Here is a 9,840-nt window from a genome sequence, read left to right as displayed (position 1 = left end):
TTCACTGTCCAACCCTTTTTCCTAGTTCGTCTCTCTTTCTGTTTCACGCTCCAGCCACCCTCCTTCGCTCCTTCAGCCTCTTACATTTCACCCTCGCCGCTTTCTGCAGATGTCTCTGTTCAACTAGCGCCCTCTTTCGTGCATTCTGTTGGCATCTCGCCGTCTCTGTTTAACGCAGTTGTTGTGTCGTGCGGACTGGTCCTGCGCGATGGGGATGCTGCGAGATAATCGTTCCCCCTTCGGCCCGCAAGCAACCGACCCCTTTCGGTTACCCCCGCACCGAGGAAAGCAGCAGTAAGAGCCAGGCCGCCGCCATAGCCGCTCCCCGGGCAACGAAGGTGGAGAAACCGGCGTACAATTTCTCATTTTCTTTTCTCCTTTCTCTCTTTCCGCCTTTCCCTTCGTTGATTCACGGCGATACGTGCTCCACCGTCAACGTTCAAAGGTGCACCGTATCGGGGTCTCCGCTCGGCGTGACGTTGTTAAGACGAGCGGACCGACGCGAGCCGAAAATCCGCCGGCGGATCATGTGACGCGGACCTGAACACGCTTTGCTCCCGCTAACGTGCTCGATGACAGCGGACGGACGGTGCTGCTGACGACGTCGGTCGCAGAACATCTTCGATTCGCTGCGTGAATGTGGACGACTGGTGCAGCTTGATGCCAGTGCGCTAACCTCGATTCCGTGGCACTGCGATGCGATGCGAGACTCGAGACTCGTGGATTACACCATCGATGCTCGGACGACTAGAACCAGGTGCTCCTCGATGATTAAGGACATCGGTGCGCGTGATAGAAACGAGCAGCCAACGGTTTAAACTCGGCTGATCCCGAGACGAACCTGGACCATGCAGTGCCGGCTATTTCGAGCAAACTCCAGCTTCGAGTTTCTCGGTAATGAGCAACGAGGCATTGTTTGACGATTCGACGCTACCGACGATGACGATCATTTATCACTGCCGATCGTAGATACCCGTGTAAGTGATGTTAACCGAGCGAAACTTTATCCGTGCGATACAGAGCCTCGTACATTTCCGCGAGACATCGTTCACCGAGAATCATCGACGATGAACCTCGTCCGGAATAACACGGTGTGTTCGATGAAACGTGTATTCGACGAAACGAGGCCGAGGTCCTCGATACACGGACTAATTTTTAGCCCCTGAAACCCTCCTCGGCGAGAAACGAGTATCTCGGAATTAGGTATCCGGTTAACGAAGCAAGGAATGCTCCAAGAGTTCGGTAATAGGTCGAGTCATTGAGGGGAAAGGATGCGGGGAAAGCAAAGAATAACGAAGAGGTGCACACGTGTTGCTTGAGTGTGGTGAGGTAGTCGTTTGTGTATGCGTGCATGTGTGCGCCCGCGCGCGCCTGTGTGTGCGAAACGCTTTGAACTGGTTCGATGAAAAATTACATCATATTGTGCAACGCGCGAGTTAATACTCTTCCAGGACATTCTCAAGCAATCAAGAAGGTTCTCGGTGGTTTCGTCTTGTTCGATAGAGTTTCGGTAATACGTGTACATATTTTGCGCGTCGTCTAACAATTTCACCTAAACTTTTCACGTTCAAGCTTTCGCGTTTGGAAGAACGAGTCGGGTCGGTGGATCGTGTATCGGACAGGTAGCTTCGTAGAACGTGAAAGTTCCAAAGAGTATGGTCTCCGGTGCAACGAATCTAATTGAACGTATAACTGCTCACTTTGTTCGACGAGACATCCTTTGGAAGAATTGGAGCAAACGCGAAAAGAAACGCACCGATACGATCGTGTACGTTTATTTCACGAACGTTGCATACCTTTTTGTATCGCAACTCTTCCCCTATCACCAGTGTCATGTACTTCAAATTTCATCGATTGACGTAGCGAAACGTGCTGCAACGACCGCAATACAATTACCAAGTGTCTTCTGAGTATTAGACGTAACAATCTACATCGAAGGAATCGTTTTATCAATAAGAACGTTACGGGAAAAGAAGAAACGTTTTTATCGAATATTTAGATAGCGACTTCTTAAATTACGTACGGTTACTAGGATTATCGATATCGCATCGGGCACCTGGTCGAGTAGCCGAGTTTATTTCGAACGAACGAACCGAATCGTTCGATTTTTACGAATAATCGACATCGAAGATGCTCTTTCGAAAGGAATCCATGCACGAAACTCGTGCAAACTCGTTTACGCGCTAACGAGACATCGACACACAAAATCGAACGAAACTCGGTGCATTGTTCCATCCAGCACCTAAACGTTAACCGTGACTCATGTGACCGTTGGATGGTCCTCGATGAGTTCGATTCAAGGGTAACTCAACTTGTTGCGAGAGAATACAAGTACGAGGTGGGGAGCTGTGCCGAAGTGTGTTCTCGCGTCACTCGTGAAGCGGAGAGTATCGTAGCGCTTCGGTGTGGGTACGCGACTGATGTCGCCGCTGTTGTCGCGAAGCAATATACCTTTTCGCGCGAGTGCTGTACAGTGACGAGGTATCGTTGTTCGCTCGATTGTCGTCGATCCACTCGGCGATCGATTCTATATTCCAGTCTTCGCTTCTTTCGTTCGATTTAACGACGGTGTTGTTCGACGATGTTGCTGCCTTCGCTCGTCACTTCGGCCAGCGTCACATGAAGTCAACGTGCCCCGATCATCGGTGTGGGTACGTATGTCGCGATCTATGTTACTTCTCTGCATTCGTGTGTGCACGCGCGATAAAATCGTTGGTACTTGGTAACTCGTTAGAGGCGCCGAACCGCCGTCAAACTAGTTTAATCTAACGACATTGCTGCGTGTTCTATTAATGTTATGCCGTTGGATGGTATTAACTCTTTTGAAAACGGTGCCGTGACGAATCGACCAACGAATGATTTTGTCGGTTACTGTGTACCCGGTGATTAGTTTTTAAGTGAAACGAGACAACGGGTCAATTGTGACCCATCGCTTAGGACTCGGAGTCGGGCCATGTGTTTATCGGTGTTGTACTTTGAGCGATGGCGCATCTTTCTCCCCGCGCGCTTGATTTTCGAACGATCGGCAAGCATTTCTTGGAAAATACTATTGGAAGATCACACCGCAACGCTCACCGGGAAACATGAGTTTCGGTTTTCACGAGTTTTCCGTGGAAAATTCTACAGTTAAGACACATTGTCAATGTAATTGTATGTAAGTACAGGCAAACAACTACAAAGGACTTTCGAAAGGTTTCGTTGCATCCCTTGCATATGCGTTGGGAATGATAGTTCACAATGTGAAAATTTACAATATATTCCTGTAATGTTCCTGGGAATTTTTATTATCTTTTTGAAAAATCTTTTGATACTATATAATTTAAAAATAATTGTTTGGAAAAAGTAGTTCAGAAATGTAATAATTCGTATACAATGTGCACATTCGACCTAAAACTTTCTTCCGGAATGCATACCAAAGTAAGTATACTACTATATGTACAATATATAATCGTATAATTAGTATAACTAATTTATAATAACTTCGAGAAAGTGTTTATAATACGCAAACCAGTGAATTATTAAAACTATGTATGGAATTGGAAACGATGTCTAAACGATAAATAATGTTATTCCATAACGTTTATTTAAACCTACAATTATGGTACAAGTAACCAAAGGATAGAATACAGAATAATTTATGCATAGTTTATTCGATACTTTATTCATTTTTCTCATTATGCGTAACATATGTATATGTATTGGCACTAACTTAAAAAAATTATTGGGAAGTAAGCAGAAATTTCTGAGTGTAAAACTTTAGTAGAGTAATGTATTCTACATTTTAATCAAAGTTGTCATCCTTTCAACATATTATTACAGTAAATGTAACAATTTTCTTTGTAAATTGAACTGTACCATTTTGTATATATGTAGAGGCACAATTATTCATTTATCGATTCAGCGAATCGTTCTGCGTATAAAGATGGTGACGCAGACATTGTAAATTAAATATTTTGCAAGATATTTAAAATTTTATTCCGTACATTGTGTATGTACAATGTCGATATTTTATATATGATTGTTAGTCATGTTCTTCTAGGTTGATACGTAGGTTCAAAGAACTTTTTCAAATGAGACATCGGTTAGTATCTTTCGTAGGATTCGTTCATTGTTACATTTGGATTTATCCATTGAATCCTTGATCTTAACAGTCATAAATTTCACAAATTTGTGTCAAAGTTTTTCACAAAGTAATTGGTATTTCGATCGATTTTCATGTTAAAGATGTGGGCTTTATATGCTCGTATGTACACTGTTGCTCATAAAAGTATTCGAATGCTTAACGATAATCAGTATTTACATTGAATTTTCGCAGCAAATGTTATGAATGACACACTCAGTTAATGTCAAGATATCGTTTGGAAAGTTTTGTGTAATAATCGTGCGACGTTATTAGAATTTATACGTTATGAATTCCAAAAATTGGAATCACAATAATACGAGTGAGAATTAATATTAAAACTTCATACAAAAGAGAAATCGTGCAACGAGATAATCAATCGTGTTAGTAGAAGCAATGATCGACTATATTGTAAAAAAGGTGAAAGACCGCAGAAAATATTGTAAATGAAGACTATAAAAGTCGTCTAAGTTGATACACCGAGAAGAAAAGAGTTATTCGCTATATAAAAGAAAAAAAAAAACGCGTATGTCAGCTCCGAAACTTGTGAACCTGATTTAAAACGCATTTGGAAAACATGTTCATCCAGAATTCTGTTGAAGGCTTTTACGAGACGTAAGGCTTTTAGAGTTGCAAGGAAGAAACTGTACATCAAGAGAATAAATCAGAAAAAGAGATTACATTTCGCAAAAATGTATATTAATAAAAACAATGCATTCTAGGATACCATTATGCTCAAGATGAAATGCAAAATATAAGATCGACGGTAAAATACAGAGATGGTTAAACATTAATGTTATCATGGTGTGGAGTTATATGACATCCAGCGATATAGAAAATGTAGTATTTATAGATGGAATCTGAGATAAATAGTATAAGTATAAGTATTTGCATGTATTGCAATACTATAAGTATAAGTATTTGCATATATTGCAATACTATAAGTATAAGTATTTGCATATATTGCAATACTATAAGTATAAGTATTTGCATATATTGAAGAAAAATCTTAAACAAAATGTCGAAGAAATAGGCTTGATGCAAAATTTGTACTTTCAGTGGAATAAGAATCTGAAACAAATTGTTCGAATTCTGAAAGAATGGATACTATAGTATATGTAGAATACACTTTACACTTTGGACACATCATCGCAGAACCCAGACATTAATCCTACTGATTATTTATGGTTTAAAATAGGTAGAAGATTAAATAAATAAAATAAATAAAGAAAAAACAAAACATTGCTGAAACAAAAGATTATAAAAATATGGAATGCTGAAGGGTTAAATGCCATGCAAAAATTATCCACAATATGGAAGTCCAGTTTAGAGATGTTATTAGAGCCAATGGTGGACCAATTAAATACTAATATAAGGTAATGTTTAAAAATATTGGTAAATATTAGTAATATAGCGTTCGAATAATTTTGTGTCTCCCTTTCAGCAGATGTTTATAATGAATGTTCCATAACTTTTATAAATACTATTTGATTCTCTTCAAATGTTATATATACATTCTTCATAGTTGTATTTTTCAATAGTTGTAATATTACTTTTATAACATGAGACATACAAATATGTATTTATTATTTTAATGTTTTAATAACGAGCATTCAAGTACTTTCGTGAGCAATTGTATATCCAAGAGACTACCACAATTTTCAAAATGTAGGTGGATAAAATTATGAAAGGTATATTTATGAATTCTACTGTTATAGTTTTACTGGTTTTAAATTTACGTCGATTATTACCTTGAACAACTTTCTAAACAATGTCAACTATGGCCAATGAAATTTTGATCGCTTTGTTAATAACTAAAATATTAGAGATAGATCACATGGCTCACTCTGTAGAAAAACTGTGAGGACAGATTGAAGCAGTGGAGGTATAGTTAATTTAGTATCTCAATACATAGTTCTATCCATAATTTTTCTGAATTTTTAAATGTAATACAAATATTTTACTTAGTATTAAACATCAAAATATCAATGAGTGAGGAAATGTCCTACCTTCCTATCATTCGTGGCAAAGATACAAAATATAAAAATTACTTGATGATCTATCAATGTTTAACAAAAAACTAAAGGAGAAATAATGTGTTATCTTCTTTTGGACCCAATTAATGCCTACTTGCAATACTGTCCATTTTGGTTAGCATAGGCAATTTTATTGAAGTTAATTACCAGGAAATATCTATTCCAAAAATTAAATAGATTTTTATAAGTTTCAGAAACTCGATATTTAGTTTTTGTCTAACAATAATTTAATTAATGAAATAAGCCATTGTATGTCATGTTTTATAATTTAAGCTAAAATAAAATTATTAACATAATATTTAATAAAATAGTGGCCGATAAAAGAGTAAAGTTCGACTTTCAGTACAAATTTTACAGCTTTCACTGCTCATAATGTAACGCATGTATTAATAATTTCATTACTGATAAATTATTAGGTTGCAACATATATGTATACATCCCGATTTTTCGGTCGCTAGAGTAACATAATTTACCAGACCCATTATCAACTTCATGCCAGCGATTGTTAGATTTCAGTGATCATCTCGATAAGTGTCTTTTACAATTGACGATCCTTAATGCTTTTTATGTCATTTACTGGTTGAGGCAGCACAAACGATTGGAAAGGTTCAACTTTGTCCAAAGAGGGTGATATTGTGTGTCTGGTGGAACATTGGAAAGGTATCGTTTGCTATGAGTTATTACCTCCAAACGAAGCCATAAATTCCATCAAGTATTGTTCGTAATTGGCCGAATTAAAGAAGGCAATTGATAAGAAGAGTCCAGAGTTGACCAATAAAAAGGATATTGTGTTCCTGCACGACAACTCTAGTTCATACGTATCTATAGATGCTAAACAAAAATTGTTACAATTTGGCTGGGATGTTTAGTGTATCTATCGTATAATCTGAGCCTGGCATTTCGATTTTCATCTGTTTAGATCATTACAGAACGCTCTTAATAAAATAAACAACTTTAAAAACCTGTCAAAAATTCCTGGATCAATTTTTCACAAAGAAAATCCACAAATTTTACATGAGAGGCATTTTTCAGTTGCCAGGAAAGACGGGAGAAGGCTATCGAACAAAATTGAACATTTATGATGGATTAAGCTTATCCGTAAACTTGTAAATAAATGACTTTAAAAGGAATGAAAATATGAGACAAACTTATGTTACAATCTAATATATACTATATACTTGCATAAATACACATCTAATAAGTCAAGTACGATACTATGTGTTACTATACATTACCTTCTGTGAGAAATCAAAGACAATCATTAAAGGAGAACGAAATCTATAGTTGAAAAAGAGTTAAATAAAAACAGTCAAAAAATAATTTACGTACTATTAACAAAACAAAATAATGGGAAAATATTATAGATACAAATGATGTGTGATTTCCTAATAACTGGTCGATCGATACGAATAAAGTCAGAGAGACTATTTTCTACAGCCAAGTTGAAGTATACAAAAATCAGATTACAATTAAGGAATCACAATCTCCATAAATTATTCTTTCCACGCATTTATTTTTCAAAACAGGTTGATAAATAAACAGTTGTTTACATTTTTTGAATGAAAGAATTGCTCTGTATTTATTTATTGTGTTTCTTATGATATTCATAGTTTATACATAATGTTATTTATTTATTTACTTTTAGACTTCTCGATTCAATGGGAACAAAATATTTGATAGTAGTATTTATTATGTTTATTTTCAATAATAATGATCCTATGAAAAATGAAAAATAAGGGTAAATTAATGATAAAAATTTTTCTCAATTACCAATAATTGAAAAAGTTGGTAAAAGTTATAGTCGAATCGAGGAGTCGAAATTGTTTGTAAACCAAATTTGACTTGTAATGCGCCATTCGATAACTTATCCAAAAAGAATCAATTTGTGGCAAGTTTTGATTCTGTATTTAAATTTTGGGAGTATTCAAAAGTTAAAATATAAAAAAATCAAATATAATTATAAAAGAATTAAAAATCATGTTCTTGTTCAATTTCTCTATTCTTTGCATGAAAAATTAAAAAAAAATCGAAGCCATTTCAATTACGGGAACATTTATGTATTAAGGAACCTTTGTAGAGTTTTTAATCGAATATCTGAATTGTAAAAAATGAAAAATGCCAAAGAATAATGAAAAATATCAGTTTTGTACAGAATCAATTGCCTTTTTCGTCGCCTTTTTCGTGTCAGAGGAATTTGTACCTTGATTTTTGATTAAACGAGTGTTTTATGCTATGTTGAATGTGTTTACATTCAGGAAAATAGTATGGTAATTAAAGAAATTACTCTAATCAATAAGAACTACATATGTGTAGGTATTACATTGTAGCTTTTAACAGAGTTGGTGGTGCAACGATGGAGTATCTAACTGTTGAACCGTTTTATAAGCTTTTTGGACGTAGGTTCAAGTTGCCCTTTTGGCTCATTTCCTTTTTACATTAATAATATACTTTTCTCAATTCTTAACTACATGACAATAATCAATATTTATTTAAAAATGTTTCAAGATTGTTTTAAAAATATTTTACCCGAATCATAGATAAAAGTAATTTTGGAGCGTTTTTTTATACAACTTCTCTTGTATGATATTCTGTAAATTACGTTATTGTTAAACATTTTCTATACTAAATTAGTATATAAAATTGATTTTTATATTTCTTACTTTCAACAAGTATGAATGTTTTGCAGTAGAAATTGTGTGTTGTTTTGTGTATTTCTTTTTTATTTTAGATTCGCAATATTTTCCCAGAAAAGTCTAATAGAAAACGAAACATCTTCTTCGTTATTAAATAATTATATGATATAATAGGTGATATGATATATACCATTATTCGGTATGAGAATAGTTGTAATAATGAGTAACAGCGAAAATCATGTTTGCGTAACTGATTGCTGCAAACTCAAATGCATTTTCAGAATTATTTTCCTGTTTTTTATTTTCTATAACTTGGAGTATCAATTAAAGGATATGAAGAAGTTCCCTAATATGTGCTTCTATGACTGAAATTCCTTTAATTTCTTTTTTAATTTGTCATGAAATAGACTATGAGAAATTAAGCAAGGCATGCTGTTTAATTTTTAATATCGTCACAGTTGAGATACAGAGTTAAAACTTAGCATCGCAAGTCAAATTCGGTTTAGAGATACTTTTGACATCTCTATTGGACTATATTCTTTACAATCCTTAGTTACAAGTAGATAACGACAGTACTTTGTTTATGACACTTGCTCCAAAGGTGCTACATACTTAGTTCAGAGACACTTGTTACACTGAAACGAATGTCTTTATAGCAGTTTCTGTAAACAACTGATGATTCTATAAAATTTGAAGTCATTAAATCTTCAAATCTCTATATCCTTAGCAATTTTACGATTTTTCCCAATCAACTTTTAAGTTTAAGCTTCAGCATATCCAATAATTAAAAAATTAATTTCTTTAACGCTCTGGACCGGAATACTAAAATTTTCAATTGTTGTCTACCACCAATTATATTTTACATTCTTTTGGCTACATTGAACTCATTGATGAAAATGTTATCGATAATATTCTCATCTTAATTACATGTCACAGAATTTGACTGGCATACACATTCATTAAAAATATATGTATCATCGGTCTTCATTAGCGTATTCATTTTGTTATAAATTCTTTCAACAAAGAATTAAAAGTAAACGAAAGAGAGTTC

General features: G+C 35.2%; 1 protein-coding gene across 5 annotated transcripts in view; it reads left to right on the top strand.

Moving 5' to 3' along the window:
- The first annotated feature begins 343 nt into the window (after nucleotides 1-343).
- The window catches only part of LOC143145643 (cyclic nucleotide-gated channel alpha-3), a 289,694-nt gene continuing 280,197 nt past the window's right edge, over nucleotides 344-9,840 (top strand). For all 5 annotated transcript variants that reach the window (XM_076309207.1, XM_076309209.1, XM_076309210.1 and 2 more), the window contains exon 1: nucleotides 344-2,651. The gene's annotated coding sequence lies outside the window, so the exon portion shown is untranslated. The remainder of the gene's footprint in view (nucleotides 2,652-9,840) is intronic.

This window comes from Ptiloglossa arizonensis, chromosome 4, assembly GCF_051014685.1.
Source record: "Ptiloglossa arizonensis isolate GNS036 chromosome 4, iyPtiAriz1_principal, whole genome shotgun sequence".
Classification (NCBI taxonomy): domain Eukaryota; kingdom Metazoa; phylum Arthropoda; class Insecta; order Hymenoptera; family Colletidae; genus Ptiloglossa; species Ptiloglossa arizonensis.
This window is presented reverse-complemented; position numbering and strand designations above follow the sequence as displayed.